The sequence below is a fragment of the Stylophora pistillata genome, chromosome 7 (genome assembly GCF_964205215.1).
Source record: "Stylophora pistillata chromosome 7, jaStyPist1.2, whole genome shotgun sequence".
Classification (NCBI taxonomy): domain Eukaryota; kingdom Metazoa; phylum Cnidaria; class Anthozoa; order Scleractinia; family Pocilloporidae; genus Stylophora; species Stylophora pistillata.
Genome location: NC_142525.1, coordinates 23865677 through 23892594, shown reverse-complemented (window position 1 = coordinate 23892594; position 26918 = coordinate 23865677). Strand labels below are relative to the sequence as shown.

The window sequence follows — 26918 nt, the reverse complement described above, 5'->3', positions numbered from 1 at the left end:
TTTGTTCTGAGTGCCGTGAGTGAAATATGCTTTGTTTCCAAGCTTGAAAAGTGTTGACAGATTCAAAACACGGAATAACGAGTTACAGTGCCTTGTATGCGAAAAAAAGAAATAAATAAACTGGAGAAAACGCCCGGCTGTAGTACCTTTTACAGAACAATTCCATGTCAACATTTTACTTTCAAATTCGTCTATAGATTTGTCAACGGAGTTGACTGATCGTCTCCACTGACAACACTAGCGTATGTACGCTTGCATCTAGCCTTCTCTTCTCCATTGTCAGAGAAACCACTACTTCCACAGTTCATTTTTTACACAGAGTTGATAGAAACGAATTAACGTGGCAATCGCACTCGAGAGATTACGTGTCTCATCGGACTGTTAATCTTAAACTTGCCAATACGATTGTCAACACACCTGTCAGTAGCCCATATAATCCAGATATTACCAGAACAGAACCTCTGAAAGCAAAGCGTCTTTTTTACTTACAATCGCGGGCCAGATACAGGAAGTTTTCTCGCACGGGCCTCGCGTGGACATGGCCAATCTGTAGACGAATTTGAAAGTAAAATGTTGACATCGAATTGTTCTGTAAAATGCACTACAGTAGGGCGTTTTTTCCAATTTTGTTTTCGCATACAAGGTACCGTAACTCGTCATTTCATGTTTTGAATCTGTCAACACTTTTCAAGCTTGAAAACAAGGCATATTTCACTCACGGGCAGGCTGCACGCAGAACAAAATTTATATCGCGCGAGCCACGCGCTATCGCAGAGGAGCGTTCGGATAATTTTTTAGATTAATTTTTTTTTTCAATTTAAAAATAATTAGTAAAATATTAACTCCATTTAATATTAATACAATTTAACAAAAAAGTAAAGTCCAGTCCAGTCCAGTCCAGAGTCCAGTCCATACTTTCCAACTGGCCGAAAACGAGTTTCGAATAAAGAAAATTAACGCGAAAGAGGAGGTAGAATTTCACAATAAATGTAATTAACGCGATTAAGACACAGTTGGTGGTGACAACTGGAACAAATTTATTTCAACACTTGAAATGGCCAGAAATCCGTGTGAAATGGCGGCTGCGGATACCAAGAAATTTACAACTGAACAAAACGGAGCCATGTGGTTGTTGGTCATGTACCAAAAGAACTGAGCTGTTATGTGTGTTATGCTTTGGAACAAGGAGCCAAATTTATATGAAGAGTTATTTCGGTGAAGCCGAAAAGATCGCCACTAATTCAAGGAGGCCTTGAAACACCAATGGTCGTTTCTGTCCAGTGGAGCAATGCGAGAAGACTGGCGATTTTGAAAGAGAGAACAGAGGAAGTCTCATACTCTGTCGAGAAAGACTATGTTGACGATTCGAAATATATCTTGGCCGAAATCAAAGGAGAAGATATTGACAACACTTCTGACATCGACAAAGATGAAGATGAACTCGAAATATTGTAAACCTTTGCTTTAGCTTCTGTGAAAGATGAAAAATAAAGGGTAAATGGAAAGAAAGCTTGTAGTTAATGTTTTTTAAGTGTCAAGAATGTCTGAACAGGTTCCAAAATTGGGGTTAAAATACGGGGAATTAAGAGCGCGGAAATTAACGCTGCACCTAATTAACTTCACGGAAATTAACGCTCAACAAAAATAACGTGACTTAAATTAACGCGAATTTTTACAATTGGCGTTAAATTCATGCAGCGTTAATTTCCTATAATAAGGTATAATTACAAAATAAACAAAGGCGATCGGAAGGCGCTTCCTCGATAATTCTCCATGAATCAGATTTAGAGCCACGAACAGAGTGGAGAAGATCTAAATTAAAGAATCCAATTTGGCTTCCTGGTCATTGCAGATATACTGTGTAGCTTAAAAGGACACACAAACAAGTTAAAATACATGTACATGTACATCGGTGTTATTCACAAAACAACCTTCTGCAAGAATTCTTGCAGTTTCTACCGATGTTTAGCACACGGAATGCAATCAACAGGCCCTCCTTCTTGAACATTTGCTGCCATCACTAGGGATTTTATGTTGTTACAGTTCACAACGTTCTTGAGGGACAAGCTCAATCTTTCCCCGCGACCATACCCGGCCTGGTATATTGCGTGACGTGATTATGGTAACTAGTCCAGCTGTTTCATGACTTGTTTCGCGGGTACGCAAATTGTAACTGGAAAGTAGTTGATGTAACGAATTAGGACCAAAAGTTATAAATAGACTGAAGTAAAGGAATTGGGGATGGTATTTTACCTTACATTGGTCTACCCTCCCTCGCTCTTCGATATTTTTGAGGGGGTGAGGGCTCTCGATCCAGCCCCCTCGCTCTAGCTATGTCTGTTAGCCACGTGTTTGTTTAGCGGAGAGGAGAGGTTCTTCACTTATTTAAATGTTTCGAGAAATTTATCGCACAAAACTGTCTTCGTGTTTCATGGAAAGAAGAGATTGTAGTGGGTGCGGGTATTTAAGAGTTCCAGCCCCGATATCTCTCCTGGAATGCCAAGACGACGTATCAAGTCATTTGAAGTACTACCATCTATCCAGCGAAATCCTCGAGTACGGGTTAATTTTGCTTCGTTCCAGTCATTTTTCCCTCGAAAAGGAAAGAAAGGAAACGGATGTTTGTGTGTTCTAAATATCGGAACGCTTGGGGAAAACACTGGAAATGCAGTAAATTTAAAGTACTTGTCAACATCCAGAGCACAAAGAAAAATGAGGCAGTGAAAGGAGGCCGAGTATTCAACGCCAGACTGGCTAGAGATGTTTTCGAAGTTTTCGGAAAGATAGTTCTAGTCGAACCCCGTGAGTAATATATTTCAATTCCTGGAATGTGAAGGTTAGTATTTTACAAAAATTTGACTCGTGAGGGCCTTGCCGCACCAGCAGACCGAGTTAGAATCGTCTCTAAAGACGTTCGAAAGAATCTGAAGGATGCCAAGCAATACCTGAAGACAAAGTATTGGATGCACTGTCAAGATGGCAGTCCTTGCCCTGACCATTGTATGCATCTTTTTATAAGTGATCCCCAAAACCCCGAGTTTCAAGGAAGTTGTTCCCATGAACATCAAGCTGGCTGTAACAGCTCCATGGACCATGAAACAGAATCGCAATCATGGCCAAAGTTCCAGCGATAATAAAGAGGACATGCTATTTTACTGCCCAGAACAAGGATGCTGCGCTGAGTTCACCTCTTCAGAAAAACTCCAAGATCAGGTGCACCTCGGGGAGCACAGCAAGAAAGAAGCATCAGAGAGCCTTTACGACAGCCTTAGACGTGACTGGACAATAAAATCCCCCCCCCCCCCCCCAACCAACACTGGAATCAAAGACTGCAACACCCGAAGTGACAGGCGAAGTTGAACTGACTAAAATGTGTAAGATGGTGGCCCTTCAGAAACCGAAAAGCAGTGGAACAAGATTCACCGAGAAAGTGAAAGGGTACCGGTATATTTCAAGTAGATTTCAAACCGTTGAAAGAACAGGCAGAAAAGCCGATCCCGCGCAAGTCACGATAGCAACGAGAAAGGCGAGAGAGGCAGATGGTAGGACAAAATTCACCAGAAATTAATGACTAACGAAAAGCCAGGTTCAAAGTTTCTTCCTGAGGCTTTCTGCTTTGAAACGAAGAAAAGCCACAGTCCCGAAAGATCCAGGGCAGGATGCAAACGTCGACGACGATGAAAGTCTCATCGAAGAAGAAAACGGTTACCTTGAACACGAAGCAACGAAAAAGGATGTAGCAGGGGTTATTTCCGAAATCGGACTTGCTCATCTAGTATTATACGACGGGCGCAATATTTGCGAACATGTTACAAATGACACGTTGGGGAAGTTTTAAGTCACTACGCTGAGGAAAATGTGTGGTTTTTTTACATTTCTTTCAAAGGTAGAGATTTGAAGGTTACGTTACTCAAAAACTGAGAGACATTGTAACGAATGCACATGTTTCCAAGAAGTTTAGGAAGATTATCTCAAACTCTGTGCTTAATTCCATTTCTTGACTTTCGATTGTTCCATTAACTAGTTTTCAGGTATTTTATATACGGAGATACCTAAGTTACATTCGCAGCGGGCATAGTTAGAGGAAACAGAAGCTGAGGGACCTGTCACCATTTCTCGCCAGGGGTGGAGGATTTTGGGGGGATCACGTGTTTTATAGGGGAAACGAAGTGGAGATAAGTTGTCGCCAACAGAATTTAAAGGGAGACTACACGAAAATTAACTGCCACTGTGGGGGTGGGGGTTACACGAATATTAAAAAGCCTTAGGGCTGGTTTAGGTGGAATCCTTCGATTCCCCCCTGTACCCCTCCCGGGTTATAAATAATGACCGGCCCCTAGCTTCGAGTGATTTCATCGCGAAATGCATCTTACACTTCAAGACAAAAGTTTGGAGACAAAGAAACTTAGCATTGTTATAAAGGAAAATGTATGGGAGATTACCAACGTTTCGCCATCATTCTTGGCTTGGATATCCTTATCATCAACAAATTACCTCCAAGCTGAGAAGTATGTCACGCGTACGTTAGGACAATCTGAAGTGCCATTTTCGAAATGATTTTTATACTTAAATACTTCGACTTTTTACTTATTTATTACCAGAGGTGTATTTTGTTTACCAACATTTGCGTCATATGAAATGTCAATTAATTAGCATAATCACGCAGCGCAGTATTTGCCTAGTAGGTTTGATAGTCGCAGGAAAAGGTTCAGTTTGTCGCACAACAACGTTGTGGACCGTAACAACATAATATCTCTAGTGATGGCAGCAAATGTTCAGGAAGGGGGGCTTGTTGACTGCATTCCGTGTGCTAAGCCTCGGTAGAAACTGCAAGAATTCTTGCAGAAGGTCGTTTTGTCAATAACACTGGTACCGTAACGTATGTGTATTTTTACTTGAATAAAGGCTGATAGTTTCAAAAAAAACTGTTTGGGGCTGCGTCGGTGGGGGTAACGAAATAATTTGGATATATCAACAAAGTTGAAATGGTAAATTGGCCACCGCAACGATTACAAAAGCTGACGTTTCGAGCGTTAGCCCTTTGTAGGAGCGAAGGGCTAACGCTCCAACGAAGGGCTAACGCTCGAAACGTCAGCTTTTCTAATCGTTACGGTAGCCAATTTACCATTTCAACTATGTTGATATATCCAAGTTATGTATTTTAACTTGTTTTTGTGTCCTTTTAAGCTACACAGTATGTCTGCAATGACCAGGATGCCAAATTGGATTCTATAATTTAGATCTTCTCCACTCTGTACGTGGCTGTAGATCTGATTCAAGGAAAATTATCTAGGAAGCGCCTACCGATCACCTTTATTTATTTTGTAAGTCATGCAAGCTCGGTACGACTGATCATGTTTATGCAACGTTTTAGGACAACTCACGATTTATTTTCTATCCAATTATTAGGAAAACCTAAAATACTTTTCGAAGAAGATAAACAAACGAAGTTTGAACAGTCAACGACATATCTTGGTCATTCTTCAGAATTATGCAAATTAGCTTTGACAAGTGCGTGATTGGGTAAAGACATTGATTTGCGTTGTTTTCAAGATGATGGCGGATGAAAGCTAGAGATATACCCGAAGGTTTCAAGCAATCGGTGACCTCATTGGTGTATAAACTATCCTCCGGTATGTTTTTTAGCCCGATTTACGCCTGCATTTTGAGAATTCTTTCTTTTAAATTGATCAATTTTTGATATGCAAACTAAGGTCGAAGGGAAGGGTCTCTTCTGATTACGCTGGTATGAATAGGATTTCAAGTGAAGTTTCCGTATTTTGTTGGTGAACTGACTAAGTAGAGCTTGCAACTTGAAGCTAGAGAGAATTCCGTGCACTACACTATTACAGTCGAAGCGCGCTCGACAAAAGCTCTGAAATTTACGCTTTCGATCTTCGTCTGCACTGGTGGTCTAGCCAAAAGTCAATTTTGCTTGTGGCGAGGCAAAAGACATCCTCGGAGACCCAGGGGATGTGAGTCGATTTCAAGTGAAGGGCAGAAGAGCCCCTGGGGACATTGTCTTACAAGACTAGTTCCAAACGGTCGCAGTCGTTCGGGCATCTGATTGGTGCCAGAAAATCTTTGTGTTTTTCTGCCCAATCAGAGTGAAGTGTCCTTTGCAGTCCTTTCGTGTGTTTTAACACGCGCATATTCAACAATATTCTGTTGCTCGCTATGTTTGTTTGAGCCGTGCGACGAAGCTTTGCCCGAGGTGAAAAGTTTCAGTCTCGTCATACAATTTGAGAGAAATCGATCAGATTGTCCGCGAAATCTTACCGGAAATTATACTGAATACTTTCGCAGGTATCACAAGAGAACGAGTTTAAAAGTTTGCGAGGTTCGTATAAAACATAATGGTTGCAAGCATTGATATGTCGCTTTAAACCTTAAATGAGATGTAAGCCTAAATCTTTCAAGATTTTAATAAATAATAATAATAAAATCTTTATTACCGTGTCAATGTATTTAGCTCATAGAGCTAATTGGGGACACCTACTTACTAAATTAATAAAAAAAAAACAAAAACAAAAACAAAAAAACAAAAAAAAAACAAAACTATGCACAGTATCATAATAAGTAACAATACAGCCGATAAACTATGCATTAAAATTTTAAAATATTTAGAAATATCAACAGTGTTCAGATAACATAAAAATACTTGTACCATGCAGATAATTAAAAAAAAAAATAAAAAATAAAATAAAAAAATAAAATAAAATCACAAAAAATAAAATCACAAAAATAAAATTTTTGTGTTACTTGCTGTAACTGGAACTTTCCCAATCCTGTGAAGCTATTTCGTCGCACGGGCGACGCAGGTATGTCGAGCAACTGGCGCTTACGCAACTTTTTGTGCACGCCCGGCCAAAATCTAATCTAATCTTCGCTTGAAAAAAAAGAAAAGCTAAACTTGGAAACTTTTGTTTATTAGATGTGGGTAGATAACCCTGTACTAAGCTGACATTTACAATAAAGCAAGCCCGCCCTTTCCATCCAATATTTCTTGGTCTTTGGTTTTGTTTTCCTCAATGAAAGCAGCATCGATTCCCAATGATCAAAGGTATTTAACTTGGTCTTCAACAATCGACAAAAGAGGTGAAATGACAATGAGTAAGGGACTAGAAGAGAATCCGTGGCCTTTCGAGCTCAAGAATTTGAACACTCAACGCAGCAGTTGAAAGATTAAACTTTCTCCACACCCCTTCGTTAACTGTCCGAAAACATATCTCCTTTCCACGATGTTCTCTATGATTAGTATTTGTTCAGATTTTAATTAGCTAACCGGAAACACAGCTAAGCTTTCTTTAAGCGCTTGCTGGAGGTCGTCCCCGTACTTAACGTTCTCTGCAACTTTGGCCATGTTTTAAAGACTTTACTACAAAGCAACGATTAGAATTTGGCGCGCACAGAAAGCTAAGTGTAAGCGCCAGTTGCTTCACATACCTGCGTGGCCCGTGCGACGAAATAACTTCGCGGGATTGGAAAAGTTTCAGTCACAACAAATTATACAAAAAATCTAAAAAGATTTAAGCTTACATCTCATCTAACGTTTAAAGCGACATATCAATGCCTGCAACCATTATGTTTTATACGAACCTCGCAAACTTTTAAACTCGTTCTCTTGTGATACGCGCGAAAGTATTCAGTATAATTTCCGATAAGATTTCGCGGACAATCTGATCGATTTCTCTTTCATTGTGTGCTGAGACTGAAACTTTTCACCTCGGGCAAAGCTTCGACGCACGTGGCCAAAACAAACATAACGAGCAACAGAGCTTGTTGTATATGTGCGTGTTAAAACACACGAAAGGACACTTCACTCTGATTGGGAAGAAAAACACAAAGATTTTCTGACACCAATCAGATGCCAGAACGACTGCGACCGTTTGGAACTAGTCTTGTAAGACAATGTCCCCAGGGGCTCTTCTGCCCTTAACTTGAAATCGACTCACAGCCCCTGGGTCTCCGAGGATGGGCAAAAGAGGGAATTGGAAAACAAACAAACTTTTTTTCGAAACATGTGTCCTAAACACTTTTCATAGGAAAAAAATTAAGGAAAAATGTTTTTGGACGGGAAGTCGAGAGGACCGCTCTTAGCGGGAGCACAGGGAGCCCATACAATCTGTTTGTGTACTGTATTTGAGCGACTGGGATTCGTAGCAAGATTCTCATGTACCGGCCAGAAACCGTCACGTCTGATTGACCAATTCAAAATAACGTCGTCCAATCAGAACAGGATAATCAGACGTGACGGTTTCTGGCTGGCACATGAGAATCTTGCTACGAATCCCAGGCGCTCAAATACTGTGGGATTTTGATTTTCTTCGAGGGCTAGCTCCGGTCCGTTTGGATGGATTTTCGAGTGGAAGGTACGAGGAGAATCGTGCATCTTTTTACCTTAATACTGTGAAGTTTGAAAGTGGAGCGATGCGCTTTTCGGGCGGAAAATTGCTCGGGCGCTTGAACCCTTTCAAAACAAGGCTTCCACCCTTGTCTTTCTTTTATGCATTACATTAACGACGAGCTCAGACTTTTTCAAAATTGCTCAAAAAAAAATTATTTTTGAGGCAAAAGGACGACTATACACCACAGGTAAAGTGATTCAACGTTTATTTATCAATGATTTATGTACATAGTCAGCAATATATCACTATAGGTGAGGCAAACGGTAAATCTGGTACATTCACTGTAAAACAACAGTCGGCCACACAAACAGATTGTATAGGCCCCCTGTGGCGGGAGTGGCTCTTAAATACCCAAAACTGGATCGCTGGCTTGGTAAGGAATGTTTAAAAATTTACTGGAAAAAAATTTCTTGTGGGTGAGGAACATTATGTTCAACATGAAGCCGCTGAAAAAAATTATAAAAACAGTTATGGAAACAATTTCTTTTTTCCTGCATAATGAAAATTTATCTTCTCAGGTAAACAATGAATGCAGATACATTTAATTCCTTTTATTTTCGCCGCTTTAAAACTTTAAGCGTGCTATAGTGCCAGAATAAGAGATGATTTTACAAATATTGAAGAATGCACGAGACAGAAAATCAATAACTCGCTTCTATAATTCCACAATAATAATGGTAGTAGGACTGAGCCGAGTCCAATTCGCTCTGAAATTGTACGGGGTGATTCACAAAATCCGGCGAACGCAAAGCGGGAGTTTGATTCCTACGAAAGTCGAGAAGGGACTTCAGACTTCAGACTTCAGACTTCAGACATCGCTCCCTGGGCACAAGTCCTCCAATTTTTCATTCGTTGTTGTTATGTGCCAACATGGATGACGATGTAACTGGATTTGTAATTTATTGCTCTGTGTTTTCACGCACCTCTTTTTGAATCACCATAAATTTTTTTTTTCACCTCGCATTGGATACAGGCATAAGTTTTGGTTCTTTTTCAGTGAAAGATTTTGTGAGAAACTAGGTATTGAAACTTTACAAGTGCTTGTAATTTTTAAATTTAACATTTGTCACGAGAGCCACGATTTACGAAGTTTTACGCTGTGGCTACCTGACCGGCAGCCGGTCAAGGTTTTCAAATCTCTAAATGACCGGCAGTCTGATATTTTGTTCAAATTTAAGGATTCAAAGAGACCCATCTAGTTCAAACTATCATACATCGATTAAGAACTGCCAAGCGACCCAGGAAAGCTTTATAGATCGCAAGTCGAAGAGAGTCTAACACTTGGTTTACGCTTGGTTTACGCTTGGTTTACGCTCGGCTCAGAGAGCGAAACCATGGTTTATCACTTAGTCATGTTTTAGGACGACTGCCTGGTCAGCGGTTTTCAAATCACTAAATGACCGGCAGTATGATCCTTTTCTCAAATCTAAGGAATCTAACCGGTCATATCCAAACTATGATATGTCGAATAAGAAGTACAAAGCCATCCAGCAGATATTTATAGACCACAAGTCTAACTCTTGTGTCACAAGACGATTTAAGTTAATTACATGAAAAATATGAAATGATTGCAAATAAGATTTAAAGGCAACTAGCGCTGGAAAACTTCTATCGTTGTCACTTCACTTTCGTCGTTTATCATTTTTGCGCAAACAGAACAAACAAAATCTACGCGGATCTTCTCCTTTGTAGATTTAAGAACTGACAACCATGCATCTTTTTCAAAGTATTTTTCGACGCGGTGAATGTCCACGTTTCTTCGATTCCTTAAATTTGAGCAAAATATCAGACTGCCGATCATTCAGTGATTTCAAAACCTTTACCGGCTGCCGGTCATTTATCAACAGCGAAGTTTTTAATCCTCTTAAGACCGGCAGCCTCTTCTCATTTATACTCAACGTTGGGGTCGGGTCGTCAATAGAGCGAATTCAAATATTTTCCAAATTTTGACTAACCAAAACTTGGCAAAATGTTTGCACTTTCCGGCGGTGGAGATCGCATTGATAGGGTCTGAAAGTACTTACGAGTGACCACGAGTGAGATTAAATCAAAATATCTCAGTTTTCTTACTGTGACGTCATTACGAAATCATTTTCACTTAATTTCATGAAATAATGACTTACTCACGAAAACTGAAGTTATTTACTATATAAATGCATAGCGGACGATTTAAAAAACATAAAAAACAGATGCGATAATATTTAAAAACTTGCAGTGTGGACTATAATATACAGATTGCACAGTGACGATAGGTTGAAAACAGAAAAGATTTTAAGAAGAGTCATAAATATCGCATGACCATTTTATTTGGCTCTATCTTAACAACCCAATGTTGTCAATGATCAACCCTTCCCTTTGGAAAATTCCATTCAACTTTCAAATGTACTGCCGACGAGATGTCTGGAGAAGTACTTGATTGGGTTTTGCGTCGTAAACTCACTACTCCTGGCGTCAAAGTAATAGTCCGGCTATATTCTTAGCTTATATATCGCTTGGGTCGTGAACAATTCGTATGAATATATGTTTATCATGACAACTTTTTATTACACCTAACCTCTTCGTATGATTCCAAAAATAGTATAGAACAATAACCATGGGAACTAGGCAGCTAGACACCATGGGGGGACATTTTGGGCGTTTCCGCGCGCTTTAGAATGGGTTTGCGCGTTTCTTGTCAAGTTCGGTCATGGCTGACTTATTAAACAAGAAGCGTAAAGATATTCCCCCCAAAAAGGAAATCTTGGAAAAAAGAAAGATCGAAGGGATGTAATCGTTCTAAGCGAAGACGAGGATGAAGTTACCGTGGTAATATAATAAAATATAATAAAATATACGTTTTGCTGGAGTTATGGTTTTTTAAATATATTTTTTGGACTTTTTTTCAACTATCGAACGTATGCCGCGGAAAATATTCAATCAATAGTCTCCTTTCTAATAGGTATTTGGTGAAATGATGTGAATTTGACTGCGTAATGACGTCATAGTAACAAAACTGAGATATTTTGATTTAATCTCACCCGTGGCCACTCGTGGTCACTCATGGTCACTCGTGGTCACTCGGGGTCACTCTTGGTCACTCATAAGTACTTTTAGACCATATTGATCGCATTTAACTAAAATCCATTGACAAAAACATCACTGGTTGATTCATATGTCAATCACAAACCCATTTCACTCAAGACAGAAATAAAAAAAATATCATCCACTTAAACGAAAAAAAAGAAAAGCTCTAATGCGACCCGGGCCATATTAAGGCAATCAGCTCGTCCCTAAATGACGAGAATTAATTGTGCAACGTTATAAACATAGTGTAAAATCTACCTCGCAAAGTAGATTTTTGAATTATTAACTCTTTACCGTTCGGCAAAAAACCTCATAATTTAGCCATACAAAACTTAAGCTCACTTTGTTTGTCTTTACATGAGGTATCCCTTACAATATTTGCAGTTTTGAGAAACCGTGGGCTCAGACTTCGGAGTCACGCGACCTAGATCCCCCACTTATGTTTGGATGCGTTCAAATCGATTGGTTTTCTCGCGTTTATAAATGTTATTCGAGCCATTTTCCTTCTACAGAAGCCCTGAGGACAGCATCATTAAGCTGGAATGTGGGTAGAGGCAGGCCTCTGAAAGAAAACAGAGGTGAGGTGGTTTCATGTACACTGGACCGCCAAAATGCTTTCATGCAAGCTTGGCGAGTTCACAAGTGAAGTCGTGTCTCTGGCCTGTCTGTGGATGGCTACTAGGACCTACCAAGGCTTTTTGGGCCAGTTTTGAGTGGCAAAAGTCTCGATCGACGTGATATTTTGCTGGTAGGACTGGGTGGCCCGACACGATTCTAATAACTTTCTAAAATGGAAATGTGAGGTGTTGCCTTCTCGAGTTGTGGTGGGATTTTCCAGAATTCTTTTCGGTCATAAACGAGGCAAAGGTCGTGTTTGCGACACTAGCTTTCGTTGAAAGGAGGAACAAGGGCTAGCGGAGAAAGTGAGAAGGCATCTTCCAGCCGAACAGCAAGATCTGGCCCCGAGGTGTGTTTTGAATGCAAACTTTTGATTTCTTGAGCAAGTTTTGATCTTGAAAGGTCGACATTTTTTCAGTGTTGCTCTTGGAGCAGAATGCTGGATTTTTGGGATTTGTTGTTATATGAACGGTTCACTGCAATGGAAATGGGGAATCATTGTGGGTGTTTTAGGCTGCAATAAGTGTCACATCAAACAGCCTTGCAATGTACACACTTACATAATGTTGTCTTTTAATTTCAACAAGAAACAAATAACAGTTATGGGTCTTATTTGACTGCATGTATGCTTAGATTGATAGAAAAGGGTTAATAAAATTTTCCTTTTGACACTATATTGCTATTTTCATGTATCTAACTGTGCAAGCTGTTAACTAGTTATGATATCAGTAAAACTAGACTTTTTTGTGCGAATCTTAACAAAGAATAAGGATTTAGAAGGGAAGGGTAGTTGTCAACAGCATTGGAGGGCTGAATTTGGGATTAGAGCACAAACTGCAAGAAACAGTTTTTTAAATTCTCAGGATAGTGCAAAATGTTTTGGGCTCACCAAGACCAGTGCTGTCTGGATACTTGCCCTAGGGTGCTAGAGGGCAATGAGAATGCTGGTCACTTGACTAGTGGTTGCTCAAACCCTAACCCAACTGTAACCCTAACCCTAAACTGTAACCCTAACATCAAAATACAGGAAAAAGGTCAATGGATTTCTGCAACCCCAACCCTAACCATTGGGTTAAGTCGAGACTCGCCATAGCTGTCTCCTGAGAGTGTCAAATACCTTAGTCGGGTGATTTTATTTGTTTTCATTATTTAGCTTAAGGTCCATGTACTTACATTTGTAGTTCATTGTCAAATTCTTCACCAATCGAATGTGAGAACAATATAAAGAAAGACGACTATTGAGAGTCTTCTTAAAAGCTTTCAAACTTCTTACCCCTCAGTTGTAGGTAACTTCACGACCGCCGACTGAACTGAATTCCAATACTCAGTGCTAAGAATACACAAGGAATTCGAACTGTGTGTCCTCCTCTAATGCATATACGAGAACATGCAGACCAATGTAGACGAAATCGAGGAACTGGAGGATCTTTTGGAAATACTGAAATCGTTTAATCTTAGCGCAAAAGGATTAAAGGGAACAGAATCGAAGACATGAAAGCCAAACTGAATGAGCATTTGGCAGCTCTAGAGGGATCTTCCCAACGGAAACTTGGAAATGTAAGTAGAAGATTCCTCAGTATGTCATTCTATTACTCGTAAAGAGAAACACTATGGTCGCAAAAAACTTAGCGCTTGAAGAAACTTTAATGATGGCAAAGAATGGAAATTCTCGTGCTAATTACAGTGCGGTCAATGACTTTGTGGTACTTCTGTTCTCGGCAAAATGTTTGGTAACAATCTTGTAGAAAATGATGACAATTTTAACCAAGGCATCCTTTCAAGAAGACTCACTCAACATACCATCTATTGTACATCTCGTGAGGCGCTAGCTGAAATTATTTCAAAGTTCTCGGTATCCTTATATACAATCTGATTGCTAGTAAAGGTTAAGATTTCCTGACAACTGTAGAATTTCCCTGACCAATTTTACAATTTTCCAAAATTAGCTCTAGTGACGACCTACAGCCACTCCCACAGTCATCCACTCCTCCCAATTATTTATGTTTTCGGTAACTCACATACGAAGCAGATGAATTGATAGTTCCTTAACACAACATGAAAAAAGGATTTATTTTTTGGAAACCTAACACCTGCATCTCGTTAATTTTTTCTTCTTTTTCCAAATTGCATTTCAATGGGGAATTGGATAGGCGAAGAAGAGCCACTTAGTGTATGTGCTGCCAGTAAAACCATATTTTTTGTTTTTGTTCATTGAAACCCAATTTAGTTCATTTAAATTTAAAGTCTATAAAAACCTACCAAAGTACTTGAACCCGTAAAAAAATCCACTTTTCTGAAGAGCATAAATTTTCCCAGACTTGGAATGAAATTCCTGGACCATGAGGAATCAATGAGTGCAATAATAATAATAATAATAATTTACATTTCTAGAGCGCTAAAATTATAAAATATTCTAAAGCGCTTTACAACATATTAACTACAAATATTAAAATGATAAACGACAAAATATCAAAACAAACTGTAAGCCAGCTTGAATAGATGTGTCTTAAGCTTTGACTTAAAAATCGTTACATTTGGACTGTTTCGAATTTCAAGCGGCAGTTCGTTCCACAGAAAAGGTCCAGAACGGGCAAAGGCACGATCACCAAAGGTCTTAAAGTTAGTTCTTGGGACCATAAGGAGACCCTGATCGCAGGAACGTAGCTGATGACCCTTGACACTGTGTGGCTGCAGATATTCTTTTATGTATAGTGGGCCTTGGTTATTTAAAGCTTTATAAATTAAAAGTAACAACTTAAAATGGACGCGATAAGCCACAGGAAGCCAGTGAAGATTATATAAGGCGGACGAGATGTGGTGAAACTTGGGAATCCTAAAAATTAGTCGAGCAGCGGCGTTGAGCGCCTTCTGAAGACGCTCTGTCTGGTACTTGGGTACGCCAAATAAAAGGGAGTTGCAATAGTCTGAATGCGAAGTCACAAATGCGTGAACAAGAGTCTTCGTGGACTCAGGACTGAGGAATTTCCTAATTTGGCGAATTTTATACAATCCATGAAAAGCTTTGCTGCAGATCTTACCAATGTGAATGGACATGGACATATTGGAGTCAAACCAGGAACCCAGGTTTCGAACACAGTTGAGAGGCTGAATGGTAGAATTACCGACTGTGATGGAATCAATTGCGATTTTTGATAATTGATGGCGGGAACCAACAACTAAGAATTCGGTTTTAGAATCGTTAATTAACAGGCGGTTATAAATCAACCATGAGCGGACATCCGAAATGCAGGCTTCAAGAGCAGCTATGGCGTGGTCTTGCGAAGATATGTCATTGGGTCTAAACGACAGATAAAGTTGTGTATCATCGGCATATCCGTGAGCAGAGGGGAGATGGTTAGCGATCACGTGATATAGTCGAGATATGTATAATATGAATAAAATAGGACCCATACAGCTGCCTTGTGGGACACCGCAGTTCAAATGAAAATCATCTGATGTTCGATCGTTTATGAGAACACGTTGTTTTCGGCCAGACAGATAAGACGCAAACCATTTATGGGCAGAGCCAATGATTCCAAAATCGCTTTCAAGAACATTAAGGAGAATCTGATGATCGATTGTATCAAAAGCAGCGCTTAGATCCAGTAGCACAAGAAGCGTAATTTCCTGATGGTCCATTGACATAAGAATATCACTTTGAACCTTAAGCAGGGCAGTTTCGGTAGAGTGAAATCTTCGAAACCCTGATTGTAACTTCGGCAGAGGAGCATTGTATTCACAGTGCTTAAACAATTGAGAAAGAACCGCCTTTTCGACGATCTTGGAGATGAATGTTAGATTGCTTACCGGACGGAAGTTTTTATAAGTTAACCCTAGACCCGGTTTCTTTAATAGAGGTTTCACAATTGCAGTTTTCCAATCATCGGGAACATAGGCGTGGCGAATAGACAAATTTACCATGCGAGTAGTGGAGGGCGCAAGGACGTCAAGACAAGACTTCACAAGCCATGTAGGGATTGGATCCAGGGAGCATGAGGCATTAGACGATGTACTGATTATATTGCAAACATCTTCCACTGATAACGGCGAAAAACTGTCAAGTTCTACAGCTGGAGCAGCAGTATCAGAATAAGGAGGATTTACTTCAATACCACTGATAGAATCTTTGATGAGTTCAATTTTTTTAACGAAGAATTCCCCAAATTTATTCGCAAGTAGAACTGGGTCAAGAAATTCGTTCGTTGTTAGCTTCTCAACGGTCAGTTATGTCAAATATTTGAGATATTTCTTGGACACTGCCTTGCGTTAAAAAAAGATTATGGTAGCACGCGATTACCTGGTAACCCCGAAAAATTTGCATATTGACTTTAAGCAGTTCTGCAATTTATATGTTAAATGTTTATTTCTTAGGAAACCCGCTCGAAGTAAAAACTGTAACTTTTCCATTAGAAATCAAAAAAGAGGAGAACAGGCGCGATTAGGCCCTTATAAATAATCTTTTTCTTTTTTTTTTTTTAACACCAAACATTAGCCAGACCGAAGTTGAAAATTAGCTTATTCAAAATGCCTCACAGCTGATGTAAGACTCGCGTTTACCGTGTATGATATTCAGACTAGTCCGTCGGTGTGTGGCTTGGTAAACACAAGAAACGATGCGAACTCAGAGCATGATCATGGGGTGCCCTTATTCACCAGTACAAAGAAATTATCGATATGTCTGTTCCGTGTTCTTTTAACTGAATTCATCATGCAGCCCTGGTGTTCCAGACTGATATAATGATACGCCTTTAGGCAGATAGCAAATAGTCGCTTCTGTTTATCCTCTCGGTTTATTTCTTACTTTCTTTTAGCGGAGTTCAAATTCTAAATTTCAGTCCGCCCCTTTAAAACTAGATGTTTGACACATTCTTGAAAATTTGAAGATAAGAATCCTTATTCATTGAACTTCTGATTTTCTCAACTGGCAAGTTTCTTAGGAAATCCGTCGGTGGAGGAATCTTGTCTGAATAATGATGTTCTAATTCTTGGGAAATGAGCTAAACCCAGCGAAATCGGACAACGTTTAAGTGAGCTGGAACTCTAAGAGAGCGCTCAATCTTCAGGGCGAAAATTTTCTGATTAGGAGATATTAACTTTAAAAAGAAAGGGGTTGCATAAATATTAAAAAGCTATTTTTGTGGAAATGAGGTTTGAAAGACACGAATGTGTTCTTAATATTTGACAGCTTTTCATCTGGTCTTTGTTTGTATGTCAATGTGCAACGCAAAAAGGCCTCGATCATTAGATATTGTTCACATATCTCAGTGCGCTTGTGAAAGTGCCTTTACTTTCTGCAGGTGCTTCGACTGCGATTTACTATTTATCCGTAGTTCCTTACTGAGGAAATTTTGACAGAACTAAATCTTTTCTACCGCAGAAGTATTAAGAGTAAGGAGGTGCTGTTATTACTGCAAGAACTTTTGTTTCTGTTATAACCCTATTTGTTTCTATACCTTCTCAGACGTTTGCAAGTTGGACAAAAGAAAACGTGATAAGCCGTGTGACCTATAGGAAAATACAGCAGAATTCTTCAGTGACTTAAAAGAAGTCATCGTGAAAAACCTGGAAGGAGGCATGGGGGACTTTAGAACAACCTTGAAGAAAAATGTTGAAAATATCAGGCTAAAGGATCACTATGTAATTCTTGTTGCAGGTAGGAAGAGTACGAAATATATCTAACGTAGAAATGTGGTCAGTGAACAAGGTCAGACGCAACTCTAACCCCCTTAAATTCGCGGTAAAATATTTAGGGAGACGGCAGGCGGTGTGCGCACTCTGATTGCGTTGCATCATAATAGTAAAACAAAATTTGAGTCATTTGCATTTTGACGCGTTGTAGTGAACTTCTTTGATGGCAGCGAGATAGCGTGCATACACGTGGATTATATTGGGGAATCACCGACTGTTTCCGTTACTTGGAAAGCTTAAACGTTTGACGGGCCTGCGCAACTCCTGTCATTCCTCCGTGACTAATTTGTTCTTGGGAGGCAACTGACGTTATTAAGAAAGATTCCAAACTGCAATCTGCTACTCACAACCGATGGCGGGATGAATAACTTCACAGTCAGAAATTATATCCTTAGACGCGACTTATTTAACAGGGAATTGACCCTTGACATGCGAACATATGTTAAAGAGACAGGGACCTTGTAATACACGAACTTTTTTCACCAAGCGTAAATACAGGTTTTTTAAAAGGAAAAGCCCCACGCCTCCTAAGAACGAATTTATCTCACTCCTCGTTTAGTAAAAACATACAGAGTTTAAAAATACCCTTTGAGAATAGAGGAAACCTAGATGAGGGTTTTGAGAAACGTATCTCTGGAGTTATTTCTGCATGAGAGAAGTATACTTCAAAACAAAGAAAATAGCGCGCGCGCAGAAGAATATATTGCCTTTTGTAACAAAATCTCATCCGCCTTTGCCAAACCTCAAGAGCATACAAGGGGGTAGGTTTCTAAAGAAACTGTGGTGTTGGGTCGGTGGGGGCAACGAGGTAATTTGGTGATATCAACTAAGTTGAAATTGTAAATTGGCCCCCGTAAAGAGCTAAAAACCTGAAAAAAAAAAGCTAGCTCTTTAAGGCGTCCAATTTACAATTTCAACTTAGTTGATGTTACCAAATTACTCACGAGCATACAGATTGGGAAATGACACCTCAAAACGGACCCTTATTATTACAACGCAAAGGAAATTCGTGAAGAGATATCCTAATAAGAGCTAAACTTTGAGGGTAGAAGATTTAAAAGCGCTAGCGAACAGTAGGAGACGCACAGGCTATCAACACCTTTTAGTGGTCGACCGCCGGCTTTTTGGCTTTTCGGCTTTTCGACGTGTCGCCTCACAACGTTACGCAACACACTAAACGCAACAATGGGCCCTTTCGCTTCATAAAAGGGTCTCAAACACTATCACTTAAAATGCTTAAACCATTTGTACCGTTGGAGCGCGTTAGAGCGCGTTTGGCTAGAACTGTTCTATGAAGGATCAAAGTGGTCATATAAGTCTTTGAAAGGCTTGAAACTAAGACGTACAACGAATTTGACCTTCTCGAAAAGCGGTCTCGAATTACATGCTAAGAAACAGTGCTTGCGTTTATCCTTGAGAACGCAACAAATACGTACAAAAAATACTTCTACACATTCAGAATATATCAAATTATATATACCAATAGTGAAAGGAAAAAGAAACGGCTTAACTTTTAAGGAATGTTCAGTCAAAATCTGCCGATTTCTGCCGCTTTTACCGCCGTATTAAAAATAACGTAACCATAATGCAATGCAATTGGAGTGGGCACACCACCTGGGTAGACGGAATGTATTATTTTTCCTTGGAATACCAGACTAAGTGAATAAATAAAGTAAAACAACTAACTAAATTGATTTATGACCGGTCTAGTGAAAGCCAATATTCCGAATGATCCTGTGTGACTATGGGAAGACTTTTCGCTCTGTCAGATGAAGATGGCAGTCTCTACGGAAGGTTTTCTTGTCTATTTCATTTCCTCTCTTGCCTCTCCCTAAAGCAATAACAACTTTCCTTTGTTTTGAAAAAGACCGCAAATAAAGTCACCTCCGACCCCAACATCTCCATTGAGCACTGAAATTCTTTAAACAGCGACAAAATTTTAAAGTAACAAATTAAATCATTCGTGCTGGCACGAAATATACATCTAACCAACCACTTTTTGTTGGTTTCTAAAAATTTCAGTATACCACAACTTTAGATTTCTTGAATTTAAAAAACCAAATTGTTAGAGAAAAAATTTTTGATTTAGCGCTATCATTCCCAGCCATGCAGTTAAAATTTTAGTATTAATGCAGAAGAAATTGGACATTTGATGTAATAATCAGTCACGTAACACAACTTCCAACTTCCAACTTCCAACTTATTTATTCATTATAAAAGACTCCATACAGCTGAAGGAGTCTTGTGGGAGGTATCCAGTCACAACGTTACGCACCGCGAGAAGCTTAAGTTAGCATATATCCAGTTGGCGTATCACACTCAGTTGAAAGGTAGAAGCACAAGAACAAAACTCACTAGTAACTGAAGGCTTTTGAAACACAGTGTGTTTTCATAATACGCAAGTTATTTAAGGACGAAAATTCTAGTTGTCAATCAGTTTTTTAATCCCGATCAAAAATGGACATTTACTCCAAACCCACTGACTTCAAGAATTTGTTTTGCAATAAAGAATTTACTTACCATACTATCAAACCAAATAGGTGTTCAATTGATAATATAAACGTTACCTGATAGGCTGGAAATCATGTTCTCCAATGACTGAGGTCTGTTGTTCCTAGACGTTATTGGCGTCATTCCCACCCCTTTTGTTACTAACAAAGATCATCTTTGAAAAACAGGTGAAACCAGTGCAGGAAAAAGTAGCATTATCAACCTCATCCTTGGAGAGGAACTTCTTCCTTATTCAATTCTTATTACCACATCAACTATATGCGAGCTGAAATTTGGCGAAACGTGCCATTCGCGTGCACTTCAAGGGAGGAAGCGACGATATACAGGAACCCATTTACCGGGAATTTGAAAATTTTTCGAAAGATTTTAAAAGAGAGTTAGAAGAGTTTCTCAACTTAAAAAATGGACGAGAGAAAGGATCTCCTTATCAAAAAATGGAACTGTTTTGGCCACATGAATTGCTTAAGGTAACTACAGCGTTGTATAACTCGAAAGAAAAAAATAAAACAAGACAAAACAAAAACAAAATGAGCAAAAATAAGTGTTTGTTGTTAACGGAATTCAATGAGCGACCTTCAAAAAAATGAAAAACTCCTTCTAGCTTCCTTTAACTCTTGGATCCATTCACTGTATGTCTAGCCTTCCCCTAACATGTGTTGGTAGAAAAGGGGGTGATAATCCAGCAAGGATCAAACCAAATCAGCGTGAGTTTCCTTCGTTATAAACTCGAGGTGTGAGTTCTATAGCCATACTTGGAGCAAACGATCATAAAAGTAAAGGAGATGTATCTATTTACATTTACAATCATAAAGTAGCGCTATGATCGCTATCAATTCAACAAAGGTTACATAATGATTAAATGTTTCTTCTTTCCTTGTAGGAAGGTGTCATGATTTTTGATAGTCCTGGAGTCGGAGAAAACGAAACCATGAATAAATTTGTCCTAAACTACCTGTCTGAAGCCTTTTGCTTTATCTATGTGATTAACAGCACTAATGCTGGAGGAGTTCAGAGGGACAGAGTGAGCTCCCATTCCTCTCCTTAATATGTTTTTTGAACTCAGACCATGAATGAATGATCGAGACATTAGTGAATTTCCAATTATCTGGACTACTTCTGGAGAGGATACTGTGGCTTGCGCTGTACTTTCCCCATTTCTTCGAACCGCGTAGCCCTATAATCATCTGTCGGTGTTTTAATTCATGCCTCAATTTTCGGTTTGAATGTTTCCTCATTGAGTCTCCTTAGTTTGTATTAATTATCATGTTTATTTGCTGCTACTTCTTTAGATTTGTGATAAAACACCTGTAACCTTTCCCAACCTCGCTTTACATTAGGGCCTCATTTTCTTTTCAGGAGAAACAGGCGAAGAAAAGTCGTTCTTCCTGGACCAGTCATCATATACCAGTCACTAAATGTGTATTCATTTCTCTGACGTCTTCATGCCTTTTTTACTTTAGGTACCCCAGCGAAATAACTTTACAGTTTGATATTTTATTTTCCTAAACAGCTTCTTATGTTGCTCAGCGAAGCAAAAAGTCTTAAGAAGGATGAAAGAATGGACGACAGGTTGTTTACCAAGTGCGCATTATTTTTTTCCAACAAGTGGGATCAAGTTCCTGGCAACAACGCAGAGCAAGTGAAGCAAATGCAAATTGAGAAACTTACTGAAAGGTTTGGAGACCTTAATGCGGAGAAGCAGATCTTCAATCTATCTTGCAACAGAGCTCAGTGCGCACAGAAGTATGGGGTCATCACTGAGGAATTCGCTAAACTTTTGGATGGAATAAGCAATCTCGTTGTGTCCTATGTACAGAGTAGTCTTCAAATCTACTTTAGGTAAGCCAAACATAAGTTCAAAATAACGACATCTTTCCACTTGAAGGATCATATTGGCTGACAGAGCTTTATGCTGTAGTAAAAGAATGCTCTTTCAACTTATCATTGAGTTTTATTGATAATAGAGTTTCTCCTCAGCTTAACTGAAACAATTCTAGCGGCCAGCGCGCTGAACTCTTGGTTGAGAGATCCAAGTTTAAGCCCCGGGTCCCGACAACGATATGCACCCAAGGCCATATTTAAAAATCAAGATATATTTAAAGGAGTTTTGGATATCGGCTAGCCATTACTTTTGCCTTGCTGTTATTGTTCAAATTTCAAGACTCTAATGACATATTTTTCAATGTAAATGGCATACGAAGACCACCTTTTGGGGATTCGTATAATTAACAAGACTCCCGAGAAACCCGCCCCTGATCAGGTCATTGCGTTGTAGTTTCATATGAGCAAGCAGCAGCAAATCGTCAGGGGAAACATATGAAATTTAAGGGGATAGACTACAATGGACTTTACATCTACGCAACTCAAACCACAACTCTATTTTTCGCTATATGTATCGGAATTCGGGATACGTTTTGGCAAGATGGACTACTAAGTTCGCGTAGTTAACTATGTCTTTAAGTGCTTGAGTATGAAAAGTAAGCTTTGTCCCTAGTGATGAATGGGGGGAGGGGTCAAAAATTAATACATCTATGAAGGGTTTAAATTCGCAAAATTCTATTATAGTCCTTAAATCGATGATCTAATTTCGGACCTCATTAGCATAATTCGGTGAAATTCTGACCTCATTTACAAATCAAAGATACAACGTAAATGGACATACATACATACATACATATACATACATACATACGTTAATTGACCACTCCCCATAGGGTCTTTTCAGGGCCAATTCACACCCATCCCACCCCAGGGGAGGACATCCACCACACAGTAATTTCGTGCGTGGGAAATTAACGTCTCCTACCGCGACGATGTCAATACATATGGAGTTTTCCTGAAATAATTCAAGGGTTATTACTTCCGCTCACGTTGATCGTCATTCATGCCTAAGGAGAGGGCTTTCAAGATCGCGCGAGTAATTAAACGGAATTAAAGTTATTTCGGTGAACTTGACTCTCTTGAACATCCTGTAGGTGGCTTGAAGACCTATTGTCTCGGATGTCTCGTCAAGTTTGCAGTCTGTTGAAAACAACGACTATGTCACGCAAAGAAATAGAGAAGAAGATAAAACGAGTGATGAATAGAATAGCTGAACTGGAAAGCTAACAGGACCAACCTTTTCGACGAGCTGAGTGAACACCAAATGCAAGTAATCAAAGGGATTATTACTGATCTTGTCGCCCATTTCAAATCAGACGACATCGCAAATAAATTCTGTTCGTGGCACGAGTATGAGATCCCTGTTATTAAACCAACGTGGGAAGAAGCCAAAAGTGAAGTATTAAGGTGCATCTCCGAAAGAGCGCGGGAGTTTATACAGGAATGGGAAGATGAGAAACATCATTTTGCCAAAAGCTACGTTTCCCTGATTCGACTTTGTATCGAGAAGTATGACATCATGGAAGAAGATCTCAGAAACGTAGAAGAAGGAGCTCTTTCTGAAAATTCAGTGCAGAACAGGCCCAACGGTGCATACTCCACGCTACCAACAATTCAACCTAAAACACTTCTTAAAAAACCTCCATCAGGCAAGGCTCCAGTATGGCACCGACAAGGTTTGGCGTCAGTGGTACTTAGAACTACTCTCATGGCTTCTCTAACTAAGAAATTAAAAAGGAATTTCCAATACAAAAAGAAGCTGGAAGATTTCAAAACTAATCCGAATTCATACATGGAGAAGAAATCTAAGAAGTGCCTGAGGATCATTGCGAATGAGGATAGCTTGCTCCCCTTCATAAATGAGCAGTTGGAGGATGCCGTTCAGTTCCTGGTTCAGATTAAAGCCGAAATTCCTCGAATTAGAGATGGTGAAAAGAAATTTTATTAACAACTCCTTAACGATTCGAGGAACGCGTGCGAAATCCAGAGGATCTACCAACCTATCAATACAAGTGTAGACGTATTGAGGCGAGAATTAACAGCTTTCAAAATCAGTTCCATGAGAACATCGGATTTCTCAACAGAGGAACTACTATGGAACCAAGATGATAAATATATTGTTGGAAAAGGAACCTTTTCCACTGTTTACAGTGGTATTCTCTTGCAAGAAGGACAACCAGAAACAAAGGTGGCGCTCAAAGTCAACAATAGCTCTCTTAGGAGCAGCAACGTTTGGCATTCTACCAAGGAGGAAAAAGTTCTCAGGTAGGGCTCTACATTTGCATTGCACGCAAAATTACGTTTCAGAGAACTAGATACAAAACTTATCTCACAAGAGCATTTATTGAAATGTGCTTTTTGGAGTAGGACAAAAACTACTCTTTAATGAAATCAAACCAGAACTAGGTGCTTTTGAATCGAGGGTTGAGTAAAATACTTTTAACCCTGTCCCTCCATATTTCATGACAAAACTTCTGCAGCTCGATTAAGATAAAGCACTGAACAAATTTTTCTCTAAAAGATTCTTACAAGTATCACAATATTATCTTATAGCGCCTAAGTCAATGTTTTCGATGTATATCTGTCATCAGAGTCTAATTTGGGGCAAGTTTGACCTCACTCAATGCAAAAATACATATACATAAAAACACTAGAGATTAAAAGAAATGTTGGTCATGTTCTATATCGTTTCTTACCTTTCAGCGTTCTTAAGCATCCAAACATAGTGAACTTTTTGGGAACACATCTTTCACAATCTCCGTTTGTAACGAAAAGTAATGATTGTCTTAGAGCTCTGTGAATGCTAACTCAAAACACACTTCATTTCCCATGCTGAAAGTGCTCCCGCACGCTCTGAAGATCAAGTGGCGCGCAAAAAGGTGTTGCTCTGGGCTCTGCAGATCATAGATGCCTTGAGTTATGTCCATCAACAAGGATATGTCCACCGAGATCTAAAAATGGATAATGTATTGGTAAGTTATACGCTCCGTAGTGATTTGGGTTTAGAAAGGATACTATCCGAGGATATGTAATCAGACGGACGAAGGAAAAAAAGAGTAACTATTTTACATGTGTTCTCGTTGATTTCATTACCAACAAACCTGAAAGCTTTGAGAATATAAGTCGAGCGAGGCCACAGCCTCATATCGCTGGTCGGAATCTTAGCATTCCTATTCGCCACTGCGATGAAATTTAATCTCTTCCCCAGTTTAGCTGAACATATTGATTTCTTTGTCACACTAAATTCTCTTTTGTTAAGTTGACAGCTGATAACAGAGTGAAACTATCTGGTACGGGTACGTTGTGCGGATCTCTTCTTTACATGGCACCAGATATCTTGGCTGGCGAAATGTACGACAAAAAGGCGGATATGTACAGCTTTGGTGTGTTACTTTGGGAGATGTGTTACGCAGAAACAGCCTTTGAAATAGAGCTCTTCACCCAGCATTCACAGTTCCAGCTTCTAGATCAAATAAAAGATGGACTTCGCCCAACACACATCAAAGGAACGCACGAACCCTTGGGCTCTTGGGAAATGTAGAAAATCGTCATGGAGACGTGTTGGTTGAGCGACCCAAAAGAGCGACCGACTACTGAGACGAGCCAGGAAGTCCTTGAAATGATAAATCAGGCACTGGCTAATGAGTTTCCGGCAAAAAATGATCCATTGCCCGAAGAACCCCAAAGCCAATTGACCACAGGCAGCGACCCGAATCTTTTGGATACGAACACAGTCCCCAAACCGAAATCTAAACCAAAGCCGCCAAAGACAAAGCCAAAGCCAAAACGAGAATCCGTGTCATTTACCAACAAAGAAGGAGAGGCACATGTATGCTTGCAATAAACTTTGACAATGTTGTATCGAAAGAAACGAGGCATGTCCAAATTCTTCCATTTAGCTGACTTGAGAACTAACTACTAACTCCTTTGCTTGTACTTAATACTGAGAAGACAGTAAGATAACGAACTTAGAAAGGCGGTGACGGCTTCCGTTCATTACCTTTCCAGATGGTTACTGGAAGAGACGAAGAGAAGCACTTAATATCACTTTCGACAGGTTTAGGTCGTTATTATTACTTTGCCTTTTTGATGTAAGTTTGTAAGAACATCGAAGAGGAAAAAACAAACATCTTAGACTTACACAGAAATTAAGGTGACGCAAAACAGTTTGCTTATTTCAAACATTGCTAATATTTAAAGAGGGTTAATCTGCCTTCATAGTAGTTTCCAAGTATGATCGTAGGCACAATATTAGATCAAGCCTTCCACTTTCATTTTGCAATAATTCATAAATTTTTTAGAGTGGATTTTCCGTATTGTCAAAGGAATTTGACACCTTTTTTGGTAGATATCGCAGTTTATCTTAAAAATGAAGGCGATGAAAAGTATCTTTTGACCATTTTGAAATATTACCTGAAATATTTACTCAAGAACATCTGCGGCAGCAGGCCAGGCTTTTAAAAGATCTTTGCGAACGAAATTTGCGCGCGACGTTCAACGAGTCTGCTTTAAGATTCGTTTTCTACCAAAAACAGGGATCACCGAATTCGTTGTTATGTTTTACATTTTTGATTCGTATCCATCCGAGACCACGTCCTGCTCGAGATTCACATGCAAAAAATTGACATTGCACCACACAATTCGTCACACTTCTAACTTAGACTCTTTCCTACCTTATCGCTATTAGGCTAAGATTTTTATTTTGAAAACATTTCGAAGTAGACATACAAAATTGTGACTAGGTCAAAC

At 39.4% G+C, this 26918-nt stretch overlaps 1 pseudogene across 1 annotated transcript; it reads left to right on the top strand.

Annotated features, from left to right (window-relative positions):
* The first annotated feature begins 1263 nt into the window (after nt 1-1263).
* LOC111334714 (uncharacterized) lies at nt 1264-26287 on the top strand (annotated as a pseudogene). Its single transcript, XR_015989197.1, has 9 exons — nt 1264-1451; nt 3628-3775; nt 17601-17742; nt 20456-20755; nt 21169-21309; nt 21799-22127; nt 23264-24434; nt 24873-25141; nt 25429-26287. The product of XR_015989197.1 is annotated as an uncharacterized LOC111334714 (transcript).
* The last annotated feature ends 631 nt before the right edge of the window (nt 26288-26918 follow it).